This window comes from Aptenodytes forsteri, unplaced genomic scaffold, assembly GCF_000699145.1.
Source record: "Aptenodytes forsteri isolate BGI_AS27 unplaced genomic scaffold, ASM69914v1 Scaffold166, whole genome shotgun sequence".
NCBI lineage: Eukaryota > Metazoa > Chordata > Aves > Sphenisciformes > Spheniscidae > Aptenodytes > Aptenodytes forsteri.
This window is the reverse complement of record NW_008796110.1, coordinates 7,714,818-7,741,621: the sequence shown is the minus strand read 5'-3', so window position 1 is coordinate 7,741,621 and position 26,804 is coordinate 7,714,818.

Here is a 26,804-nt window from a genome sequence, read left to right as displayed (position 1 = left end):
AACTAAAACATCGGTGTGTTATCAACATTGTTCTCACCCTAAATCCAAAACACAGCACTGTACCAGCTACTAGGAAGGAAATTAACTCTATCCCAGCCAAAACCAGGACAGTATTCCAACTAATGCAGTTCAATAAGATTATAAGACCATATCTGTTATTTTTATGTACTAGAGCCTTGTTAAACCTAGGAACTGTTCTATCCCAGCCAAAACCAGGACAGTATTCCAACTAATGCAGTTCAATAAGATTATAAGACCATATCTGTTATTTTTATGTACTAGAGCCTTGTTAAACCTAGGAACTGTTCATGTTCAACTGCATTTTAATTCAATGGGGGGAAAGAATATGATGACATGTTTGACCCTTCTAGTTTGGACTAAGATTTGCATGAGGTTTGTAAATAAGTACATATTACTAATTTGAGGATGAAATGCCAATTTATAACTAACTCTCTAACACTTTTATTCTATAATTTTTTTGGAAACATCAGGTCCATTTATGAAAATTATGCGCACTAGGTTTGGGAACCCTTGAAGTAAAAGATACGACAGTAGCTTATAAATTGTTTGCAGTATTGGTAATTTCCAGGCATGTTTTGTGTAAAATGTGAATAAATTCCTTTACATGATGTGTGAATTGCACCAGTGGAATTCAAGAATGAAAAACTATTTGTTGCATGATAATGTAAATATTAAAAATAGATTTGTATGTGGTTGAAATGCAAGATGCAATAGTCATAACCTGTACCATTCATTTAATCTTGTATTCAATTAATTTACATAAACTTTCTCCAAATATGAAAAAGATCATAACAAATAAAATAGAAATGAGCTCAAGCAACTGAATTATTTTTGATGCACCTTGTTTGTAAAGCTGTCAATGAAAAATATTAATAAAAGTAAAATGTTAATGATAGTGCTAATAGTATCAATAATAAACTAAGAAAAAAGCAAGTGCAGGACTGTATGTTACTTTTTAAGCTTACTGCTATTTTGTAAAATACATTTCTTATATGCATTTTCAATCAAATAAGCTGTTCTAATGTAGTGTGACTTAACTCTGAATATGTTCTTTAAATTTGGTTTTAAAGCTTGTTATTTTTTTGTGAGAACACACTACCTTTGATTTAATTTTTTATGACACTGTGCCCACCGCACAGTAGAAAAAAAAAGTGTAATTGTAGTTTTGTCCTTTACAGCACAGGACAAATAAATGTCAAAATCAAATGGTGGTGTCCCCCAAGGGAAAATATATTTCAGTTATGAAATATTCTTCCCCAGCTCCCATTGCTATTCCTGTGAACACCTAGGTGAAGCTGCCTCAGGACCTAATCAGATGCTGCTCATCTGCATATAATAAAAAATCGTGCAATGAGGTTTTAGCCCATTCTGAGGAAAAGTGCATAATGTCTCTTTAAAACGTTCTAGTGTAAAACTGGTGCAGCTCTGGCTCTGGATGAATGGTTTGAATGGCATAGACCTGGTGAGAAATGAACATCTGCTTATGTTGCTGGTGTCTTGTCAGCTTGGTGTTGCATTTAATAAATATGTTTGGAGGTAGCATGGTGCTATTTCTTGATATGTTTCTTGAAAATGTGGTGATATCGATAAACTGTCCAACTGTCTCAGGAATTATAATAATAATCAAATATGCAAAAGAATCATTAAGGAAGCCTGAAGACGAGACAGTTTCAGGGAAAAGACTCTCTTTGGGCATTATTAGCACTCTTAATTGCATTATTACTCAGAGCAAGTGAAACCCATTGCTGTTGGTTTATAAATATGTTGTGCTCCTTTGTGATATAAAATCCTGAACAGTTTGAGACTGTGACTTGTCCTCAACTACTTTTATATTCAAGGGACTTGTTAATCCCTGAAGTTGAGCTAAACCTTTTTAGTTTATCCCAGAACTAGTGGTGTGAGGTACAGTCAGTTTGGATTTCAGTTCGTACTTAATTAGGAGAGTAAATGATGAGAAAGCTTGTGAGCCAAATAAAAACATAGGAGGATATACAGATAGATAAATAGATAGATAAACAGATAAACACATAAAGACAGACAGACAGATGCTTTCATATTGTCATAAGAATTTTTAGATAAGGGAGGCTGACAGGGAGGGAAAAGAAAACATTTTGCAACGGTGGAGCTCCTGTTTTCCCTCTTTTTCAACTAGTGCATTCTTTACTTTCAAACAACTTTGTTTTGAAATTTAATTTAGTTTTCTGTAAAAATAGTTAAAAATTGAAATGTTTCAAATTTTTTAAAAATATGACAACATTATTTTTAATGATACTTAGAGAGAAAGTTGAAAGCTCTTCTTTTTGCCTCAGTTTTGGGTGTTTTTGTTTTTTTTTTTTAAATCATTTTCCTGGCACATGAAATCTGTTTTCTGGCCAGCTCTAATTCTGAAATTAAGTTATTCTCGAAATTGCATCTGCCTGTATATTTTGCCCTTGAGAATTTTGTGTGTGAATGGTTTGAGTAAACAGTCTGAGTAAATGTACAGGAGAAGATGTTAATTCTCCTCCTGCAAAACCACAAGCTACGTGCGGTGGGGCTTCCGGAGAAGTAGGGATGTGAGCATGCTCTGCTGAGATGAAGAACTGAGACTATAATCTTTCAGCTCTTTTGGGAATCTAATTGTACTCTCTCTCCCTTTTTAGTCCAACTGCTCTAATTGTAGCCCATTTGCTGTCTTTGGGTGAGCAGATCATAGAATCATAGAATCATTAAGGTTGGAAAAGACCTCTAAGATCATCGAGTCCAACCGTCAACCCAACACCACCATGCCCACTAAACCATGTCCCTAAGCGCCTCATCTACTCGTCTTTTAAATACTTCCAGGGATGGGGACTCCACCACTTCCCTGGGCAGCCTGTTCCAATGTTTAACCACTCTTTCAGGAAAGAAATTTTTCCTCACGTCCAATCTAAACCTCCCCTGGCGCAACTTGAGGCCATTTCCTCTCGTCCTATCGCTTGTTACTTGAGAGAAGAGACCAACACCCACCTCGCTACAACCTCCTGTCAGGTAGTTGTGGAGAGCGATGAGGTCTCCCCTCAGCCTCCCTTTCTCCAGGCTAAACAACCCCAGTTCCCTCAGCCGCTCCTCCTAAGACTTGTTCTCCAGACCCCTCACCAGCCTCGTTGCCCTTCTCTGGGGGGGCATATGCCTTTACATGGGATGTTGCTGAGGAAGTCTTCTGAGAGGCAGCTAACCCTGACAGTCAAAGTCCTACATACCTGTCAAGCATTTTGCATTGTGCTTATGTACCTACCCCTCATTCTTTATCCCTCTGCTCCCAAATTGTATCTGTCTGTAATACAGATATAGAAACATATGAAGAATTGGATCTAATAATGTTTTACCATGTTTTCTCCTACCTACCAGGGACCACTTTCATTGCTAATTGAGCAGGAAGCCTTATCTCCCTCCCTTGCTGCTCATTGTACTGGCTTGCTGCCAGGATGGTGCATCCAGCAGCCAAGGAAAAAGATGGAGAGAAAGTTGTGAGAAGAAAAGAGGTGGGAGGAGGTCCAGTATCAGTATCCCTAGTTCTCTGCTGCCAAGTGGCTCTTGTGGAAGTGCAAAGATTATCATAGGTGTAGTCATGTGTCAGCAGACATCAGTGCAGGAAAAGAGTGAAGGAAGATATTGAAGCAGGGGTAAAAACCTGATATGTTAAGTGAAAGAAAAAGGCATGCACAGAATAACCATGTGCCTTTGGTGTTTCAGGGGTACACGGCTATGTCCAGCCAAGTTGCAGCGAGGCAGTGAACATCTGCATCCAGTTGCACCCTCCAGTTTCGCCCCAGTAAGATCTGAGCCAAGTGGTTAGGCACCCTTCTCAGGGTTCTTTCAGTAGTTTCACAGCTGGGAAAGAGCAGATGGGAAGAGCTGGCTGGTAGCAACACAGCAGGGAAGCACACCACACATGCAGCAACCCCTCCTTCCCACTCAGCTTTTGGTAAAGATATGTGTGGTATTACACAACCAAATCAAAGGAGCACCTACTTTGGTGTTTTAGTTGAGTTCAAGAGCAAATTTCCTGATAATCCTCTCTTACTGAGCTTTCATTCACTTTGTGGAGTACCTCAGGGATCACAGTCTCTGCTCCTTTGAGACAAGCAACGCTGGAACTGATGTTGTCCACCTGCCAGTGGGCATTGAGGCTCTGGGACCCCATTGCAACCAGCCAGAGTAAAAAAACCCAAACCACATACAATTTGATGTTGATTCCTCAGCATCAGTGGTGTCACTCCACAAATCCACTCTTACCAAGCTATGCGACTCCTTCTACAGATATAGCTGAAGTTATCTTTACAGTTTTTTAGAAATTTTTGGGTGAGCTTATTCACCCTACTCTTTCAGATGTCAGAAATAGCTGATTTCAACATATACCATTTAAAAGAAAAGATAATTTAGATATGATAATATTCGTAAAAGAACCTACAATTAAAATTAGATGTTTCAAAATAATGTGCTTATCTAAGCCATTTTAAATTTCTTATTTTGAGATGTAAATTTATGGCTACCATTTCCCCTCATTGTAGTATTTCTTAATCCTGTCATTCTTTTAACTTTTGTTTTTATGTATAATTCATTTTTATTTGCTCCTCATGAATTTCATAAACAGTAGTGTTTCTGCAATATTAGTTTTTTTCCCTTTTTCCAGCCAGTATCTCTTCTGCTTCCCACTATGACTTATGAAGGCTTAATTCCCACTCTCTTCCTTGCCTATCTATTTAAATGTTCACCAAAATTCATAGCGTTAAGTTTTAAAGAGACATCATTAGGTTTTAATATCAACATCAAGGCAGCTTATTAGTTTTTTTCCCTTTTTCCAGCCAGTATCTCTTCTGCTTCCCACTATGACTTATGAAGGCTTAATTCCCACTCTCTTCCTTGCCTATCTATTTAAATGTTCACCAAAATTCATAGCGTTAAGTTTTAAAGAGACATCATTAGGTTTTAATATCAACATCAAGGCAGCTTAATAAGAGAAGTAGAGTTGCTGCCTTCCTGAGCCCAGTTTTCCATCTGTTTCCAGCCTTAGGCGTTGCACCCATTTACAGTCTGTTAGCAATTGCAGGTTTTCTTCACAACTATGAAAGCTAGAAACAATATTTTTCTTTTCATGGAAAAGATTTTATATGAAAGTTTAGAATATACAGAATCTTAGTGTAACATATGGGCTATATAAATATATGAAGCAGGTCAATTTGGCCCATTGCCTTAAAGCACAACTGGGTGTTTGACACCACTGCACCACAAGCAGTGGTGTAATTCAGAAAATCTGCATACAGCTGAGTCATCATCTGCAATTTATATTAAATGAGAAATGTTAAATTTGAACATGCAGCTTTAAGACCACCATTTACTTATTAGTTGCGGAAGGTATGGCAGAGATGGATGAAAACCTTGTTCCTGAAAAGGAGCATATTCTCACGATGCATGCCCTGCAACACAGTCTAGAGGGTGATGGAAAATCATTTGAGGGCTGATAAACCACAGAAAAAATAGTAGAAGCAGGATTGCATAAGTGAACATATTGCCTTTGTCTTGTGTTCTCCAACTTATTGCTACCACAAGTTTTCTGTTTTTCTTGTTGTTGATCTGGCTGAAGGAAGGTTACATTTGCTGTTGTTGCTGACAAGATATATGTACCTAGCATGTAACTTAAAGCATGGCTGTACTTGCTTAGAGGAGACACCATGCACACTTACAGGTTTTTTTCTAGATCTCAGGTAAGTGGACCACAGATATGGTGGCTGAACCTTTCAGCCTTCCATGTTTCAGCTCCTGTAGTACCACAGGGAGAAAGGGAGATGCTTTTGTGCCCGGTTTACAATACAGACAGAAGGACTGTGAAAACAGAGGTAGTGCTCTGCCTTAGTTCTGGTAGGCACAGCTGAATGGAATGTCTTGGTTCATGGTAACAGCACATGTATGGGGCACAGGCTACTTGCTTGACTATTTAGCCAGCATCTGCTTGCACGGACTGCTTGCTCATTGTGGACTACAAGGTAATGTATATAGCCTAGCAAAGATCTAGCGCTGAAGTGAATTTACTCAAATCCGAGATGAATTCAGTTCTACAGGGTGACTTTTCTTTCCTGAAGGGTATTTGTCTGCTACATAATTATTTCCTTTAATTCCATTTTTGAGGAGAGGAACATTGGAGGGGCAGATTTTCAGATGTTGCAGATGGTCTTTTTCCTTTGGCCTCTGCGGACCAGTAACAGTGAAAACTTGCTGAAAACCTGTCCCTGATTAATGAGTGCTTAGTCTTAGTTGTGGTGATGCCAACTCTCAATACTCCTGCACTGCAGGATTTATTTCAGAGCTGATCCTTGCACCTGTGTGGGCCGGCAGCCTCACATGCTCATTAGTTCCAGTGTGGGCAAGGCTGCCCCAGCTGTGGAGGGGGGTCAGGACTTTCCCCTGCAAGCTTAGTGCTGTTTCCTTGCAGTGAGTCATCACTGAGCGCTTCAGTCACGTCTGTTATGTTTTGGCAACACCGATCCTTGCTCCTATCTCCTCGTATTTAAAAGGCAAATAAAATCATGCCTCTGTTTTATTTCATAATGTTTAGGAAATGTTTCCATAAACAAGGGTGTATTGGAAAAACAAGTGCATGTTGTCTGACTTTCTCTTTTTCACGTGCAGGCTCATTTCTCAAAGGTATTGCTATAATGGTGAGGAGCTGACAAAGGCAAATTTATTGAAAGTTATACATGTAAATTCTAGGTCAGTTCTTTTCATGTGTAGAGACTATGTGGTCCTCTTCATCCTGGAAAATCAATTTTTTCTGAAAGCTTCCATTGTACTAGATGCAGTAGAGATTAAAAGCACTAGCTACTTTATTCAAAACATGTTTGCCTTAAATTACAACAGGTTACTTTGCAGCCAGACATCTGAAAGCCATGTGCTAAATAAACTGTACATTATGTAGAGAAGGGTGTTAAAAATCCCCTGAAGTTGTGGAAATATGAGAGGCAAAGAGGAAGAATATGATTTTGGCAATTGTAGTCAATACACTGAGGCTGAACTGAGCTTTGTCTCTGTGGTTCTTCTAGCAAGGAAGACATATGTCTTGAATGTGATTCAAGTATACTGCAAACACAGGCTGCTTAAGGAGGTCATTGGTGACGGCAGACAGTGCTGCAGAACTAGACATATGTTCCAGATATGGAGTTGGAGTCTGAATATCGTATATGCACATATATTTTGGTCCATTTTAAAATTATTTAATTGCTGAGCCTTAGTGTTTTCTCTGGCTACTCCATAGAAATATGTTGGAAGTAGCAAATGAGAGTCACTGTACCCATTTTGCTCCAGTGAATTGTGTTTAAAGCACTTTATAGGAACCTGCACAGCTACAGGGCAAGGCTGCTACTGTTGGAACAATAAGCTGACATCATCAAATCGAAGCACAATTCTTTTGTTTACTTGCTAGCTGTTTAATATTTATATTAATTTAATTAATGTTCCTGATGTTTGCAACCATATTATTTGTCCAGGAAAGAGAGAGCTCCACCATCAGCCTGAGTGAAATGATTTTACCACACAAAATAACGCTGCAAGGTGGTGCACATGTTTAGAGGAACAGTGTGGCATGGCCACTTCTGCACTGAGAACTCTAATTTTTAAAAAGGGTCTCAGTTTTCAAGCACTTTACTTGAACAAGAAGATTTAATTTATTTGTTATTTTATGAAGCATTTTTATGTGTAGAAAAAGTGCTACTTGTTTGCACATGCTGGTTATGTGGCATTCTTACATGATTTCATGCTTTGCTGATGGAAAATTAGGCCCTTGTGTATTATAAAAGAATAGAAGATAGCTATAGAATCAGGATGCGATTGCCTCAGGACATTCTGTTGACAGCTAGAAATATATACAGACAAAGCAATGTCACTGGATGCTAATGTGAACTATACAAGTTGATGAGTACTGTAAATCCTTGTAAAAAGAGAAATCTATACCCTTTTATTATGCAGGTTTTTGCCTTTAAAATTATCACTAATAACACTTGTGTCATTTTATTATATATAATCATTATTAAGATTTTATAATTATGGACATGCTAAAGCACAGATACATGTTTTTGCTAATGTTCAGAAAACAAAATAATATTCCCTTGTTTACTAAACCTTTGCTTCACATTTAGATGAAGCTGTTATTAGTTTAAGGGGGAATTTTGACTGCATAAGGAATGCCAGACTGAACCAGAATTGAGTTAGAGAAATAGGGCTCAGTTTTTGAAACTAAAGCAAGATACATCAAATTAGCCCTAGCATTACAGGATCTTTCATGGCCTCTTTGTGTTTTCCACATCATCCCCTATAATCAGCCTAGATGTTCCATATAGACCAGATCTCAGTAAAAAAGTATGAATTTGTTTCTGCTGAGCCTAATTCCATCATTACCGATAGATTGCAATACTATATCGTTCCCGAGGTGTAACTATTTGCTTTACTGCTTCCATTTTCTGAAAGGCTCTCTTTAACAAGTCAGCTCAAGTAAAGCTGTTTTGATATTGCCTGCTTCAGTCCATCTTTCCTATTTGTTTAATCTTTAAAAATGTAGCAGAAGTATAAGACGACTGCAACAACAATACACTCCCTACGTACAAATCTCTGTCTTCCCCGTCTATATTAGCATGATAGCACTTTGGACATCAAATATTTATCCTAATTACAATTCTGCTCCAACCTGAATATATTTTATATGTCAGCAACACTGTGTCTGGGAGAAGAAAAAAGATAATTTTGCTCTCAGACACATTGCTGTTGAGGCAGAGTGACTCTGGACTCGGTACCTGGGAGCAATAGTGGCCAACAGCAGGCTCTGACCATACCATTTTGATTCCAACTAGTAAAACTAATTTATTTGTAGGTTTATTATTTGTTTCTTAGTTCATGAACCTGTATTTGTTTACTAGATAAGTATTTACTCGATCTAGACGTTTTATTCCAACTACATTTATGCCTTATGTGGAACCAGATGTCTCTCCTTACAGAAAGTGTGACACCTGTAAATACCTTGCAGACCTGAAGTTGGCCCAGAATATGTGAGAATGCCATGCCCCGTATTTGGAAGAATCCTTTAAAGTTGGAGAGAGTTCAAATATGAACTGGCCAAATGGCTAGCAAATATATTGTCTCTTATTCTCATTAGGAAACAATTATGGGACTAAAATTTGACAGGCATCAAATGTTATATTTCTGTTTAGGAAGAGAATTAAAGTCCAGTACAAGCTGCATGAACGTGATTGGTTGACAAAATTTAGAAGAGAGTAACAAAGTCACTGGAAGATAGTAAACAGGTTCTAGTAGGGCAAGCTTTACAAAGCAAAACTATTTCACAAATTTGTTAGAATTACTTGAAAGTATTTCAAAAGCAGAACTAATTTTTATATTCTAAATTCTGTACTTTAAAAGGCTTTTACAAGCCTTCCTTGAGGTAGGCTATTAGAGTCTTTAAGTAGTTGTTGGATGACAGACAAGAATTGGTTTAGTAAAAATGTCTATAAGACAAGGAAAACGAATAGGAAGAAATGTTTTTTTCCATAAGAAAGGGTAGCAATGGATTCATGGATTAATATGTGGTCCTGTTTTATGTAATATAGTTATTAATAAATTACATTTTAAAATATATTATAAATGAACAGAAGATTGCTATAGAATCAGGACGTGATTGCCTCAGGGGTAGTGTAAAGCAGGGAAGCAAACTTTGCAGAAAATTAGTAAAGCTTGTGAGGAATTTCAAGAGGACCTGTTTAAAGTAGGTGATAGGAAACAGCATGGCAGACAAAACTCAATAAACATCATTTCAGAAACCTTGAAAACTCTATGGACAGCTCAGGGAATTTATCTGCTCAGTGTATGGTTGTTGTTAAAAAGGGAAGCAAATATTCATATGTTAACAAGATGGAGAAGGAATAGAAAAGTTTTTAATGCCATTATAGGAAATGAAGATATGACTTCATCCAAAATACTTTGTAGGGTCATTGTTGACCTTTGAGAGATGTGGGAAAAGGCACTGAGAAAAAAAGAGGGGCATCTTAAAACTGTGCAATGGGAATTTAGTGTTATTTACTTGAGAGAAGAGAATAAGAAAGAACAATTTAGAATCAGATAAAACAACCAAGGCAGATGAGGATGGTCTGTTCTTGTCTTGCAAATCAGAAGGATGCTCAAAACTGAATGGCAGTGAATTCAAATCTAGTAAATAGAAATATGTCTTCACACATAGATTAAGCTAAGGAACAGATTTTCCCCTTCATGTCAGGGAGGTCATAAGTTTAACAGAATTCTAGTAAGGGATGGAAATTTATGTGAATAACAAATGTATCCAGACTTATACCAGTTAATGCTTAAAGAAGAAAAAAAACCCAAAACCAAAACCCCACACATCAGAAAAAAACAGTCTTGGAGAGGATATAAACCCTTCAGACTCAGACTTTATACCGATCTTCAACTATTGGGAATAGAGAGGCCATTTTCCTGGGGACAGATGGTCTGCTTTCTGACTAAAGTGGAGTTTCTTGCCCCACTTCCTGAGGAGGCATGTAGTGCTAACTCGCGTCAGGTAGCAATGCTGCAGTAAATGAAGGGAATTGTTCAGCAAACTATTATCTAGTAAGACATTTCCTTACTAGAAATGTCCTGCTAAATTCTTTCTAGCTGACAAGCCTTCCCTAGGCTCCTTGGAGTAAGGTTGCCCCGGCTAGCCATTACTAGCCACTTCTAAGCCTACTTACCCCTGCTGTTCTGGGCTCCAATTGCAGAGGAGGAGAGAAAATCAGGGCAAGTGTAGCCATGGTTACCAGTCCAGGGAATGAACAGATTTTAAATATGCTAATACCCACTGATGCTTTTATGCAGAAAGTACTGGAAATCTGTCGGGCAAATGCATCCTAATGCCCAGTTTTTCCAAGCTGGTAGTCACCTACCCACTGAGAGTTACTCGCATGTACCGCCATTTATGCTGTGTAATACTAGTATTTTCATCCCTCTATGGAAGGTCCTCAGTGCAGATCAAGACTTGAACAAAATGAATATGTAGAAGTGCATTAATAAATAAATTTCACTTGTACTGCATTTATAATAAATTATTTTATCATAAAAAATTTCTTCCCAAATTCCCACTTCCTGATTTTCCTCCTCCTTTTCATTCCATTCTTTCTATCCTGTAATTCATCAACAAGCGCTTCATGATTCTGTTATGAATAATTAACTGTGGTGTGGAACCAAGATATTTTATACCATACACAGTAGGTCTATATTAAAAGAATGATAAGCCATAAGTAAAACACTCTTAAATTAGACAGTGGCAGAATTAAGGTTGACTCTGCATACACAAGCATCGTGTCACGTTTTCTTATAGCTTCAAATAAACTGAAAAAACCCTAAACAGTATTGCTCCAAATTTGTCTGGTTCAGGTTGGTATTCCTTGCATACTCAGGCTCTCATTTAATTAATGAAGGATTCATCTAAAATGTGGAGTAAGAGTTTGGGAGCAAAATTTTGTTTTCTGAACACAGATATATTGGCAGAGGTCTATATCTGTATGTTAGTACTTCTAGAGCTACAAAATAGTAGGAATGCTTTTAGAAACCATCAGATAGTAATTTTACTAGCTGCAATTTTTAAAATAAAAGCTTTAAGAGTGAAGGAGGTAAAGTTTACTTCTCCTTTACTGTTTTAATGTCTGCTGTTTCCATTTTTTTTGATTTTTAAGGAAATGAGTAACCACAACTCTCACTTTCAACCCATCTCTTCTAGATAAGGAATCCATTTCCAAAGTTATTTGTGAATCACTTCAAATAATAAATTTATTATATAAAAATGTGTCATTTGATAAATGCTAAAATTAGCCAAAAAATTAGTAGCTTAATATTCTTTTGTTACATCCTTACTTGTTATTTCTCAATTGCTTTCTGTTATTATTACTAAATTAATTTTTAATTAGTATCATTGTTATTTGAAAGGCCAGATTCTTTGTTTGTCATAAATCTATATACTTCGAAGGAAATGCATCAGAAATATATCTTTCGATATTATATATAATTATTTAAACAGAATATTCTCTATTAAGAAACAAATTTCCAGTTGAAAAAGAAACTGGCAACATTTGATAGAAAAATAATCAAATAAATATATAAAAACCTTGTGCCTCTATATGATTAAAATATAAAGACAAAATGGTAGAGTTCCAATTGTTGTTGGAAGAAGCAAGATTTTATGCATCTTTGTGTAGCGAGAGCACTGTGTCAAACCAAATATTGGAAGATAGAAGGCTAGTGGAATTTTTCCTTTTCATCCAGGTTACTGACAGTGTTCCTAACCCTGCCTCTTAAATCTGGAAGATACGGTGACAAGGACCTATTTGAATTTAACAGTTGAATTTGTGACTTGCTCATGTTAGGTGAAAAGTGTTACCTATATTCATAAATGGCCCAGGGCCAAATTCAGCCCATACATATGCCCCTTTCCAGACCATTGAATGCCTCTGAAATCAGAACATGGCCATCACACTTGATAAATTGTAAATGGATGCAACCTTCATATCCTGTGTGCAGTTATGCATTCTTAAAGCACAAAATGAGCCGAATACTGGACAGAGCATACACCCCTGGAGCCACTAAGAAGACATATGGCATAATCCAAGGCAGGTGTTTGTAAATCCAAAAGATCACATTAGACCCTTAGGCTACAGTCAGAATGACAGCAGTGGGATTTTGTAGTTTATGTAGGACCCTAAATTAAGTTGTCACCCTTAATTTGTAGGAGAACATCTACCAGGGGCAAAAGCAAGTTAGAAACTTCTTGTTTTGCAGGTTGAATTCTTTTCCAGTTACTGAAGCCTACCTTTGACTTGAAATGTATGTGTTTAAAACATCATTTAACTTTTAGTTAAGCAACTTAAGTGGTTGTCTTCTTTTTTGGGGGTTTTCTTTGTTTTGTTTTAATTTTTGAGTAAAGAAATAGGTGTCCAGTGAGCAGTCAATGGCTATGGAATTGTCTGGGACACGTACACATTCTTTTCCAGCTGGATCATTCGAACACAAGCTGAATTATGGAAACCCCCTTTGATTGATGAGTTCGGATCAGCTTTGGCAGATGCACATTCTGAAGGAGTAGATTAATACATATAAACCATCGAGCTTAGCAGAAAGTACTGCTCAACATTGTAAACTGCCAACTTTATCATCTTTAAGTAAAAAATACAGTTTTTCTTCCCAACAAAGACTTTTTATAAAAGCAATAAGGTAACTGCATGAAGTGTGCTTATCATGATATAATCACACCCCAGGGGGAATGAGAGGTGCTCGGCTGCACCTCATGCTTTGTAATGACCCAGGGGTGTGATTATCTTATGATAACCACACTCCCTGTCATGCCTTATTGCTTATATATTCCACATGTCATAATGAATCCTGAAGCACTTTCTAGGTCTCGTAGCAAAGGCAATGACTTTGAAGTATAGGAAGTAGTCAGATTTTCTAGGTACATACAGATTAATATTGTATACATTAGGAGGAATTATGAATGACTACTTATCTGTACTAGCCAGGCCATAGTTTTTTAACTGTTTGTAGGTTGTGTAGGTTTATTGTGGTATTTTACAGAATGTGCTTAAATTGTTCTCTGCAAGCGTGGCACAAGAACTGCAAAAGCTTGACCACCATACTTCAGGACTGTGGAGAAGATAGCAGCTGTGACATAGCAACCTTGCACTTTCCTGTTGGGATGGTTCTATAAAATCATACAGAACTGTAATAATCTGGTTTTACCACATAAATCTTTGTATGTTTACATGCTCTTTAATTGAATATTAAAGTAACTCTGAGTAAAAAATTCTGGACTTTGATACACCAAATTTTGTCAGAGGATGGAAAAGGAGCTCGAGAGACCTGTATTTACAATGCTGGCTGAATATCTCATCAATCTCTCTTTTAATGAAGCCACATGAAGGAATTGTGGGTTATTTGGAAACATCTATTTTTAAAAATTCTGCAATTTAATAATAAAAATAATAATAAATCTTAATTAAAATGAATGGGGTTAATAACAGGTCCATAAGGAACTGGGAGATCAAGAGGCTTCTGAATTCACAATTAGGGGCTGACATAAAAGACAACAGGATAATAAACTAAGCAATTATCTTTGATATACCTTATGGTATAATAGCACCACAGGGTGAATCTGCACCTCAGGGAATGGGATTCTCAGTAACTTTGCAACCTTGTTAATCTGATGTATGTAGCAGTCAACATTTAAATACTACTCCACTTGGCAGGAAAATCTACAGTACTGTTTTCTGCCTGTCATCATAAACTGGTTGATAAAGATGATGGCCTATCATTATGACCACTGATGGGTTGATTCATTGTAAGCGTCAGCTCTGAGATCAGCTAAGTTAACTGCAGGTCACCGCGAAGAATTCTGTGTGTCTAAAATAAAGCTTATTTAGCTCTATAGTGCACAAGTGGAGTACTACTGATTATCATAAAGGTCAGACATGCACATTTTAACTGGTGGTAATGAGTAGTTTTAAAGATGTTTGAGTCTTTTCTTAATCTTGCCATGTCACAAGGCTTCTATTGTTATGCACCAAAGAATGTGCCTTTAATTGTACCATTTGCCCTATTGTATCTTGATCATAGAGTGGGTTGTGTGATGTTACTGGTGATAAACGCCTACCACATGTCCTAATAATTACTAGCCTTCAGTAAATTGCATAGTGAAGTAACACAGAAGTCTGGTAAAACAAAAGGCTCCAAAAAGTTGAAAGCAATATTTAAATAGTTTCGTGTACTGTACCAAATTGCACTAAATGTGAGCTGTCTGAAAGCAGCGTATAAAAAATAAGTAACTTTCAATTCTGATTAAGACAAATGTCTTTGACAGTAGAGAGTATTTTAAAAAATCTTGCCATATTGTCCAAATAACTTTCTGTAAATGTTCAATGTTCATATGGATTTAAAGAGTAATACTGAAAAGAGAGTGGGAACTTTTCACCAAAGAAATTAATGTTTGTGACAAATTATCTTTATAATTAATGATATTAATTTGGAGTTTCATGTAGAATGCAGTTTTCAAGCAGAGACATGCTAACCAAACATGTTTTGCAAAGGATATACTATCTCACAGTTTCACATGTAACAGATCTGAGCAATTAGTTCCTCTAATATTTCATAAGAGCGAGCTGTGTTAAAAAATTATAAGTTCAAACAGTTCAGAATGGTGATAACCACAAATATTGAAACAGTTACCTAAAATACTATTTGAGTGTGTGTATTTAGAAGAAAATGAGAAGAAATCCAGTAGTTCTTCAAGTCTTGGTGTGACTAAGTGAACACCACTGTAAACCTTTTAAAGAAGAAATAATACAGTAATTTCGATAATTTTAAATATTGATTATTTAAAAAGTTGTGGGTTGAACCTGCTCCTTTACATGTTCATAGAGTTGATTCAAAGATTTGAAGATTTAATTTCTGGAACTGGAAAGCTGAATTAGGAGGAAAGAAGCACTGGAACGTTTTTCTCAATTGACTCCCAGTAATGTTGTTTAGCAAAACTAACAAACTTAAAGGATCTGATATTACAAAATGCAGAATAATTTTAATGAAGTAATGAAATTCCTTGATTATCATCATAAGCTGTCCTCAATACTCTTCAGAATTTTACACTTTTTCTAAACTTCCCTCAAATATAAGATTCCTGAATTTTAGAAGTCACATTTCTACCTAGGACTTAATATTAACATTGAGTCATCAGGTATTGTCCAGAGTGAATGAATATGTTCATCAGTGGGGATGGTTTATTAGTGCGAAAGAGGTGGGAAAGGGTAGGTTTGCTTGCCTCGTCTGTAAAACAGAGTAGTGATATCCGCTGTTAAAAGTACCTCTCTGGCATACCGGCAAACATGTAGCGGTTCTGAAGTTCTCCGAGGTTGCTGAAGGACAAAAGTTACATTGGGAGGGTCTCAATAGCCACTCAGCAGTAAAAACTGCTCTGATATTTTCGCTGCGTTGGGCCTTTGCCTAATGACTGACTTAATCACGTTTGATAGAACCGTTCTTCAAAAGGCAATTCTTTGAAAGCTAGTTGTATTTTGTACAAAATACTGTGAAATTCTTTCTTTCAGAGATGTTGCAAAGTGTTGATCATTTTTTCTTGCTTTTATAAACAGACCAATTTCTTACCTATATAAACATATAGGTTTTTATATAAGTATACCCACTGGTCACATTTTAAAATCAAGCACAAAGTCCAGTCTACTTATCCAAGATTTAACTTGATTGTAACTAACCAGCAGAGCTGCTGTTACCAAATGGTCACTTACTTTTTTTTTTTCTTTAAATGTGATTTTTAGCTGCATTTCTCATTTTAGGGTGGAGTTCCCCAGGTCAGTGGCATTAAGTGTCAGAGGAACACAGGAGCTCCACGCCAACAGTTATGTTCTTCATCTGGGAGTATTTTAGGACCAAACAACACAGACTGACTGACAGATATATTGTGTTTATTGCAGTCTAAAAATTCTTTATCTACCAAAATTAAAACCTGCTAGGTTCCTAAAAAGAACAAACCCCCCATCTTTCAAGGCTATGGGTCTTTAATGTAGAGTTATTTATAATCTCCTGAAATAATACGTTTGAATTCCCCTTTGCTCCCTATCAGATAAAAACCAAACAATGTCATCAGTGGCTCCACAGAGGTGAGAAATTTTACAACCTAATGTGTTTGATCAGAGTGTGGTGTGCTGCAGTATCATTTTTGAGTTGTTCTGTTTCAAATACCAATGAAGAGCTCCCTTACAAAGTAGAGAGTTCCCTTGTCTTTGCATTTTTTATTTTAAAAGGGTTCCAAAATATTGATGTTGCCACCACAGGGGTTATCTAAATTTTTTGTTATCATTATTCTCAGCACTTTTTTTTTTTTCCCAGAGAGGAGTCTTGTATTTGCCAAATTTAACTTTTCTTTAACTCCTTATAAGTCTTTTGTAGCATTCCAGTCAAACAATAGGCAAAAATGCAAACCTAAGTGGAACAAATGAAACTTTTCTGGATTCTTTCACAAGCAAAAATTCTCTTAGATGAAACCGTCTGGGTTCACATACCTCCACCTGATATATAAATGTCCTGAAACCAAATAAGAAAAAAGGAAAAATGAGTTGACTTGTTTTCTGTTGGATTGCGGTTTTTATGCATATCAAAGTCAAATGAACAGCACAATGAGAAGAATTCACTTATGGTTAGAAATGCAGTGATACTCATAACTACATAATTGTGTAAATCTGTCCTTATTTATGTGAACTTCTTGTAAGATTTACTTCAGGGTATAACCTGTGAAGTGTTAATGATCTTACACTTGCAGTCCTGACTGTCATATCAAATTATAGTACTGTTGGGTTTATTTTTCAAGTAGTTGCAACATGGATTAACTTTCTGTTAGATCTACTACTAAGCAATTCATTAAATGGGTTAGAATCATTGTTGATTATTAAACTTAGTAGTCTGTGATCAATTGCTGAAGTATATGATGCTGCTGCCAATATGTAATTAGATGCTTTTTAATATTGTTATGGGCAAAAAATTTTTTTCTTATTAAGTTATACTGAAATTCAAAGTATTTTACCTTATCCCTTAATTTAACAAAAAGTCTGTATACTAAAATCTGTAATAATTTTAACAACCTATCAGCTATTTATCTTCCTCAGGAATGAACCATTATGTTAATTTTTCAGATCATTTTGCTTGTAAAAATGTATGTTTTCATATGCCCTAAATAGAAGTGTGTGGCAATGCAAATAATCACAGATTTTTAATCAGGATTATTAAAGTTTATGATTCTGATTCTTCTCATAACATACCTCCACCTGATATATAAATGTCCTGAAACCAAATAAGAAAAAAGGAAAAATGAGTTGACTTGTTTTCTGTTGGATTGCGGTTTTTATGCATATCAAAGTCAAATGAACAGCACAATGAGAAGAATTCACTTATGGTTAGAAATGCAGTGATACTCATAACTACATAATTGTGTAAATCTGTCCTTATTTATGTGAACTTCTTGTAAGATTTACTTCAGGGTATAACCTGTGAAGTGTTAATGATCTTACACTTGCAGTCCTGACTGTCATATCAAATTATAGTACTGTTGGGTTTATTTTTCAAGTAGTTGCAACATGGATTAACTTTCTGTTAGATCTACTACTAAGCAATTCATTAAATGGGTTAGAATCATTGTTGATTATTAAACTTAGTAGTCTGTGATCAATTGCTGAAGTATATGATGCTGCTGCCAATATGTAATTAGATGCTTTTTAATATTGTTATAGGCAAAAAATTTTTTTCTTATTAAGTTATACTGAAATTCAAAGTATTTTACCTTATCCCTTAATTTAACAAAAAGTCTGTATACTAAAATCTGTAATAATTTTAACAACCTATCAGCTATTTATCTTCCTCAGGAATGAACCATTATGTTAATTTTTCAGATCATTTTGCTTGTAAAAATGTATGTTTTCATATGCCCTAAATAGAAGTGTGTGGCAATGCAAATAATGACAGATTTTTAATCAGGATTATCAAAGTTTATGATTCTGATTCTCTTCTCATAGAATATTTCTGTTCAATGCCTATGATATAGCTGCTCCGAGTCTACTCAAGTGAGAGAAACATCAACCTTTTTTTATGACATGCTTATTAGTACAGTTGGAAAATTATTAATTAGGTAATTTATTACTCTGTTGAGAAGTAAGAGATTACTTATTTTTGTTTATTTTGTATTTTTACATTGATTGTGCAGCAGGAAAATTTTCCACTGAAAACATGTTCTTCAGGACAGGAATGGCAAGCTTACCAAGTGAAACCATTTTTGGTACTTTCAATTTTCTCAAGGGAGTAGATGTGTTCTCAGTTTTATTGTAAGCAGTCTCCTGCAGAAATCATTGAGAGTGTGATGAAGGCATAAGAGCCAAGATATTGACAGACTATTAGTTTTTCTACAACTTTATGGAATGCTTTTCCTTTCCTTTGCCAAGAGCACACTTTGTTCTCTACAAGTGCTCCCAAACTAGCGCGCTCTGACTTTGTAAGAGGCCTGCTAGAGGAGGAAGGCAGCAGAACAGTCTTCTGTTGTATCCCCCCTTTTTGCATTTTTCAGACTTCTGCCTGGAAAAACCTGTGTAGGATGTAACATCGCTAGAAAGAGCTTCCACCACTTTGTAGCTTCTTTGAGAAAGAGAAACAGCTTCTGATTCATAATTAGAAATTATTCGTAAAATTACCAATAAATTTGTTATTTTCTAATACAGAAAATCATAATTTTTTAAGGGCAATAATCCTAAAGAATGGCCTCAGATCCCATGCGGATGCACTTTGCTTGTTTCTTCAGTCTTTGGGATGTTCACAGCTGTCCATCTCAGCCTTTTCACTCTTCCGAAGGGTTGTACAGCTTCTCCTTTCAAAACCAGAGCAGTTCCAGTTTAGTGAGCGAATGTCATGAAGCTCTTACTGTATTGCATTTCTTACCTTTCTGCATGGACAAGGAGCAACAGCTCAAGTTTGCATAACTGTTTTCTCAGCTAAACAAGATCTTCTATAGCTGATTTCATAAAGATGAAGAGGTTGCTGGTGATTTTCAAGTAAGACAGATTCGTAGCTTTGAGGTTACTCCTCAAAGCCTCCTCCTTTACTGCTTCACTTGATGTTAAGAGCTATTCGAAGGCCTGAAGGTCAAGGTATAACGGAGGTTGGTGACCGCTATACAGAGGCATTTTAATGATTTTTAGATATTGTAATGAAAATTTATCTCCATTTTTTATGTGCCATTATTTATTGTTGGGCCATACAGCAGCTCAGGATGTATGGGCATCCCATTTCCTAGGAAGGACAAAAGAACAAATAAAAAAGATTTATTCTTCTTTACCTCAAGTAGTAGTATCTATATGCTCTTGTAGCCAACTAACGTGGAATTTATTCCCACCAAGGACCCATGTGTGTATATATGTACATACCGATTGGCAGCTGACCTTTGGATAAGAACTTTTGTGAAACTTAGATGCCGGTGGGAAGGGAGTTTCTGGTTCTCTGTGTGTGCACTCGTATTGCCCCAAGTGACTGAGTGTCCATAGAGAAAGCAAGCGATTATTAATGATGATAGGAAACTCTTCCTTCATTCTAATGGTATGTATTAATCACCATTTTAGTTTCCATTCAAACAGAAATTAAAATGGTGGATATCTGCCTTTCTACAGCAGCATGTACAGGTTTTTTAACCCTGGTAGTGTATGCCCATTATATAGCTGATAATCAAATGCCTCTGTGCATGCTGCTCAGATCGTTTTTGCAGGACACCTTTAAAAAGAGAAATTACTAGGAAATTATGTGTAAGAGGTGTCCAACCCCTTTGCTGTCACAACGTTGGCAGGAGGTACCATAAAGCTGTGAGCTTTTATTAAGGATAGCAGAAAGTCTATCCCATGAGGATGGTATCCTGTTGAATATGTAGGATCTGTTTAGATGTTTAATGATGCAGGTATAGAAATTAGATTTAACAGAAATATGTGTCCAGAGATGAGTCTCCCTAAAGTAGAAAGCTTACTTATTTTGCTGATTTCTGGAGACACCTAGAAGAGAAAGAAATATGCAGTTATAGTCTAATACTTATTGTGATTTTGCAGTGCAGCTGTTTGCAGTGCTTTGGGCTGAGCTGATCCACAGCATAGAAGACAAGCCCCAAACCCTCTGCCTCACACAGAGGGTGTACAAGGGACCCAGGAAGCCATGGGTGGTGTGGTGGCTGTTGGGTCTTCAACTCTAATCCACACAACTTGTATACTGACAACGCAATTATTATTGCAATTCCTATAGGAACCCTGGAATAAGAGAGTTTTTCTTTTCCGTGTATGCAGAAGTGTACTTCCAGCATCCTTCTGCTTCCACGTACCTATTTGTGAGTGCTGGACACAGGTAGTGCTCTCTTACAACAGCTCACAGAATCTGCCAAGTTTCATTGCACAGCGTTTTTAATTCTTTTGAGGTCTTTCGATGGTACGATGACAATTATTACTGGTTAAAAGTAAATGTATTCTTTACCGTTCACTTGTAACCACGTTATAAATCAATATTTTAATATATTTTGTTAAATGTGGTGAGATCTAAGTCTACGGTGTTAAAAATATTTTACTGCTCTTTGTGCTTGAGGCGTTCTAGCAAGCTAGAAGATCTTTACAGGCATTGACAAGTTGTACTGTGTCTGTGGAGAAATGATTTAGAATAAAGAAAAAATATTTTTAATATACCATAATAAACAAAGATTTTTGCTGTGAATTAATAGAATTAATATTTAATAAAATCCCTGCCTTATTTTGTTTACGAAGCTTCTGTCTCCTTCTGTCAGTTTTGTCCATCACTCAGTGCTATTGCCAGTCAGAGCATGAAAGTGATTTTTTTTCTTAGAAACCCTGCAATTGATCAAAGTGCACATCTTTTACAAACCTCTCAAAATTCATAATACTGGTGGTAAGATGTGGCGCATGGGTTTTTTTAAAGCAAATTTTTATTTTAATGTTTTATCAGTCCTTTTGTGGCACTGTACAAAATGATACAGGGTGTCTGACATCAAAATCAGCAATACGGATTGCCTTTAAAAATAAAGAATGTGTTGCCTCTGTCTGGGAGCTAGTTATGTCTCACATATAACAGAAGGCACCTTTTGTTCTTTAGTTAATTAGCTCATTATACTGTAGGTACATAATTCTTTCTAAAGAAGCAAACTCATTTGAACAGAAATCACAAAAAAGTTATGGATGATAAATTCAGACAGTGCAAAAATGTTAAAGATGTTGACTTTCCATGAAAAATGCATGTGGTAGCATGAAAGAATTTAAGCTTGTGGAACCAATGCGTCTGTAATGTTTTAATTCCTATCAGCAGAAAGACTTTCTATTGTTTGTAAATAAAAAGGAAATATTTCACTGTGGCACTTCCATCTGTTACCGTAACAATAAGTGAAGTCATGCAGTTAATCACAGCATTTTCTAAAAAAGGTTTTAAACTTGAAGCTCTGGTCTTATATCCCCATGCAGTTATAAAACACTCACCCACCAAGAACAACCGATTCTGACTGTTAGTGTTGTGTTTTAATTCCACTATGGGCTAGTTCAGAACTCAAAGACATGGGTTTCCTACTGCGTGCTGAGATCTGCTGCCAGGAATGGCTGCCGTCCAAGGAAATGTGCTACCTTTTACAAATAAATGTTCTCGGGTGAAAGAACGGCTTGACTGCAGAATCTGTTTGCTCACAACATATTTAGCGAAATGTAATCTTCCAAGTATTTAATTTAAGCGTGCTATCAAACATAAAAATAATGGGGAAAGAAAAACCTTGAGGCTAGCTTGGTGGCTCAGACCTCTAATCCTTTCTAGCACTCGTGGTTTGCTCTTCTGGTGGCTGCGATTCACATCAGTGTGTGGCTCTCAGAGCTAGGAATCGGGCTAACAGGGCCAGCACTGCAAGGCAAATTTCATCTTAGGCCACTAAATAAAAGCTGCTTTTACAAATTTCAACTTAGACTGCTTTTTTTTTTTTTTTTAAATTAGGGATATTGATTTTCCCTAGGGAAGGAATTCTGGGGTAATAGTGGCACATACCGGGAAATCTAAGGTCATTGTATTTATCTATGCAGCTCGCCATGGACTAGACAATAGGCTATTTTGGAAACCTAATTGCTATGGGGATTTTTCGCTAGCGGGTTTACTCAGTCACCTGGTCTAAGCATCCCTAGTGGTGATGTAGAGTCAGTAAAATGTTACATTCATTATAGAGAGTTCCTGAGGAAATCTGAAAAAACTGTTCAAAGGCAAACAGCAGTTTAAAGAATGTCAGTGACACTTCATACTGCTTCACAGAGTGGGAGCTGCTGCAGTGAAAACATTGCCTAGGTGAAGTCTACCTGGAATTAAGTGAGGGAAATTGTTTCCTTTAAAAAAGGAAAAAAGTTACATGCAAACTATGTCATCTTTACCTTATAAGCAAGAAACACAGATTTGGGAAAGGGGATGGATTTTTAAATACGCGTATGATTTATTACTCTGCAACTACCTTATGTTTGAAACCCCCACTTTTCACAAAGAAATGCAGTGTATCTGAAGTAGGGGCAAATATTTTAGCAAATGAAAAATATGGAAGGTTTTTCTTACTCCTGTGCCTGAGATTCACTCCTATTCCGACCCTAAAAAGGAAGCACCCTCTGCTGGCTCTTACGGTATATGACTTTATGCCTTTAAACTGTGGTACCTACAAGCTGCCGGTTAAATTGCTCTGACTTAGGTTCCTGATGTTCATTTCTGATCTGCAGGGATCAGTTTGCTACTCTGAGTAGTACCCATACCAGCTAATTGCACAAAAGTTCCTTTGCATTCCTATGCTTTAAGGTAATGATCCTGCTGGTAAGCCAGGATCAAAAAGTTGATGAATTATCTTTAAATTAGTCTTGGTGTTCTGTGCGAGCAGATGGAGCAACTTATGCTCACAGCCCCTACTGAAGGGTTTTTTTGTTGATTTGTAAAACATGTAACCTTGAGCAGAAGTACAGGAAGGTTTTTGGAAACTTCTCTAAGCATTGAGATACAACAAATGAGTAAGCAAAAATGCAGTTTCAACAGATCAGAGTCCGAGTAGATTATTTCACTGGTTTCTGCGAGTGAATGAGTTAATTTTTACATTGCACAGTTCACATTCACTTGTTTTTCTGCTGTTACTGAAAGTACAACATGACTGCCCCACATGTTTCTGCCAGGTTCTGCTATCAGCATATTATTCTTTTCATACTTTCTTCCCTGATTTTTTTAAATAAAAAAATAAATACAAATCAAGTGATTTTCATAGGTATTCCATATGAACTGCTGCATCGGACTGTACCAGTCATATCAAAGGAGACCAAGGGAATATACTGGAACATATTGTAGGAACAAGTGTATTTCAGTATGAAATATAAAATGGACAGGACAGGATAATACAAAGGCTGTTTTATTCCTTTCTAGTTGCCTTTTACTGGCAATGACCTTCTCTTGGCTTATCCTTCTCAAATAGAGCTGAATTATATAACACCGCATGGTGGCATATATTTTCAAATTGCGTCCTAAATGAGGAATAAAAGGGCTTGATCCAGGACGGCACTGGAGCACATGCCTAAGAACTGAATGTGAGTGCATGCCTATGTGCCCTGATGGATAGAGCTCTTGAGCATTAGAATTTGCTCTACACTGTTTCCAAAGAGATTTCATCTGTTCAAGATAGCTTTGCTGAATATTATAAAGTACATTTTTAAATTATGGTAGTAGGACTTTTTGAGTTCCTCCTGTTGTTGAGAGAATCTATCGAACAGATGTGCTGTGGCTGACAGGGAACCTAAGCTTGTTTTTGCTTTTTTTAGAGATTAATTTGGAGTATAAAGTGAAAGAGGGAGCTCTTCCAGGCCGTCAGCTTTATGGCAGCCCGGGAAGTACTGCTGCGGTCAGTGCCTGGGCTGAGGGGGGTGCTGGGGTGCACCAGAGCCTCCTTGTCCACAGCCCTGGCTTCCCGTGGTGGAAATCACTGCCAGGAGGGAGGGAAAGGAAACCATCAGCATCTGCATCTCATCCGGAAATGTGGTCAGAGTGCCCAGCTGGACCACGGAGCTTGAATCTATTGGCATATACCCCTTTCTTCGCCCCAAGTGGAGTGCTTAGTGCCTAAAATCTACCCTTAGAGCACCAGAAGATGTTGTGCTGAAACAATGTTAAGTGAAGAGTGGGCTATAATGTTTAACGTCAATTTAAATATTACTTTAATAACAAGAAATGATGTTCAGTTCTAAAATATCATCTCTCTTAAGATAATGTAAGTTATCCCTAGACAAAAAGTGGAATATGCTCAAACATATTTAATACAGTAGCTGTGAATGTAAGGGAGGGAAAACTCAGGAAGTTTATGTTATAAGAGAAAGACACTTTGCAATTCACAATTCCAGTTAATACTGGAATATAGCTTGATCTGAAAAGGTGGAATATACATGTTAATGCAAGATTTGATAATACATAGTTGGCATAAACATTCCAAAATTTAATTTAATGTAGAGAAATCACCAGTTTGACATGGAGCTGGGTGGAAAAATGTTGCAGAATTTTAATTTTGTGTTAAGCTTCTTGTTAAATGCATCGTTTCAAGACAAGCTTTATTTTTTTATGTGTGTTAGAATTTTTGGAATCACTGTCCTTTGATTACGTGATGAGTTTACATCCCTAAAACCTTATAAAGGAAGTAATGCAGTTTATTTATATGAAGATAAGCATAGGAAGAGCAACATTCAGAGGGAAGAGACAAATATTTTTAAGATGAGACAATGAGTAACACAGAGATACAGGGACTGCAGAGAAGAGGATTCTTTCCTCAAACATGACAGAAATTGCTTAGAGTGCAGACACATTTAAGAATTACAGCTGTTTGTTTACTGAAGGACACTTAAATCTCTTTTCTTGCTCCTGCAATCCACTTCACCTTACAAGGTCCTCTACTACAACTCCAGGAGACTGTGCTAACACCTCAGTTTGCAGCATCTGAATGTTGGAGAGTTATTGTTTTTAATTACATCTGACGGTCTGGCACTTCTCTGAGATGATCTAACAGAACTGACCAGCATGCCTAACCAGGGAAATTTCAGCAATATCAGCACCCTGATTTTTGTGTGTCAGTAATGTTAGCTGCCTTTCTAATTTTCCATTCCAGCTAAGACCTATTTTAGTCATCTAGGCCACTCTCTAGGAATAGGTCTTTCTGAGTCATTTGGGAATGATGCGTAAATATATTAAATCTGGGAATTAAAAAACATGCGTGTTTAGAGTGATTTTTTTTTTTCAGTATATTTCTCCAGGCTCATGGCAGTGGCTGGATGTTAGTGCGGCTTGTGTGTAAGTAGACCTATTTAGGGCAAATTTGTGAATAGAGGCTTAGGGAGACGTTGGTTGTTCTAGTGCATTTGTCATGAAGTGGGCGGTTACCCCGTGACATTTTTCCTAATGAACCATGGTAGAGCACTCAGAGAATACTGAAGTTCTTTATGTAGAAATATCTCTTTATCTTTCATAAAGGTGTGATTTGTGCTTCTCTTCATTAAGTGGTGGAGGCAGGAGAAAAATCAAAAAGGAAGTCATGTTGAGTGAATTTTGGAATAGCCATATGGATGGTACTGCTGCAGCAACTCTTTTTTTTCTGCAAAATGGTCAAGCCCAAGGGAGGGAGGATTCATGTGAAACAGTAGGACACCTCGTTTTTGCACAGCAAATATGGGCCATGATAAGGAATTGTGCTGGTTTTGGCTGGGGTAGAGTTAATTTTCTTCATGGTAGCTACTACAAGGTTATGTTTTGGATTTGTGCTGAAAACAGTGTTGATAATACAGGGATGTTTTCATTATTGCTGAGCAGTGCTTACACAGAGTCAAGGCCTTTTCTGCTTCTCATACCACCCCACCAGCCAGTAGGCTGGGGGTGCACAAGAAGTTGGGAGGGGACACAGCTGGGACAGCTGACCCCCACTGACCAAAGGGATATTCCACACCATATGACGTCATGCTCAGCATATAAAGCTGGGGGAAGAAGAAGGAAGGGGGGGATGTTTGGAGTGATGGTGTTTGTCTTCCCAAGTAACCGTTAGGTGTGATGGAGCCCTGCTTTCCTGGAGATGGCTGAGCACCTGCCTGCCCATGGGAAGAAGTGAATGAATTCCTTGTTTTGCTTTGCTTGCA